Source organism: Gavialis gangeticus, unplaced genomic scaffold (assembly GCF_001723915.1).
Source record: "Gavialis gangeticus isolate Ggan-Ray unplaced genomic scaffold, GavGan_comp1, whole genome shotgun sequence".
Classification (NCBI taxonomy): Eukaryota; Metazoa; Chordata; order Crocodylia; family Gavialidae; genus Gavialis; species Gavialis gangeticus.
The window spans coordinates 170225540-170226251 of NW_017728992.1; the positions used below are offsets into that span (position 1 = coordinate 170225540).

A 712-nucleotide genomic window follows, 5' to 3' on the forward strand; every position below is an offset into this window, starting at 1 on the left:
GGAACCAAGGGGCACAAGCAGAGCTGGGAGGCTAGTGTGGGGGGACCTTGCACAAAATGAATACACAAGATCAAAGGTAGTATCAGAAGTTTTATTGTCACCAGGTTTACAATTTTTAGAAAATCTGGTATTTACCATAAAAAGAGAACATTTGTGATTATTAATTATACTAATATGCAGTGCATCCTGCCCTCGTTTTGTTTTTCTGGCATGTCGGCACTCTGGCACCTTCCAATGTAGACATTGTGTTTTTTTCGGCATTCCGGCCAAAAAACATTGCCTACCCCTGGTACAACCTCTCCAACCGATTATCTGTGGCTAGTTATGCCTTACGTGATTGATTCTCAACCAGGGTGCCACCCTTTCAAGGGTGCTGTGGGGTGGGGTGTCACAGAACGGTAGCACTGCTAGGTGTGTAAACATGATTCACCAGCTAAAGCCAGAGATTTCAAATAGGAATCTATAAGGAAAATATCCTGACCTGTTGCTGTCTTTCTGAGTCCCTTGCAACAGAAGTATTGCTCTGTTTTTTTTTTTGTAGTGAAAAATTGAGTGAAAACTAAGAGCTGACATTTTCAGATGGGTGCCTTGAGTCTAATGTGGGGTGCTTTGAGTATAAAAAGTTTGAGAACCTCTGTTGTATGTCCTCATCAGAGAGAAATGAATGTAAGTTTTAGATAATCTCAGTTTGATTTTTTTTTTTTTTTTTTTT

At 40.2% G+C, this 712-nt stretch overlaps 1 protein-coding gene across 1 annotated transcript in view; it reads left to right on the forward strand.

Moving 5' to 3' along the window:
* The window catches only part of EMC2 (ER membrane protein complex subunit 2), an 86773-nt gene that overhangs the window by 37701 nt on the left and 48360 nt on the right, over positions 1-712 (forward strand). The window lies entirely within an intron of this gene.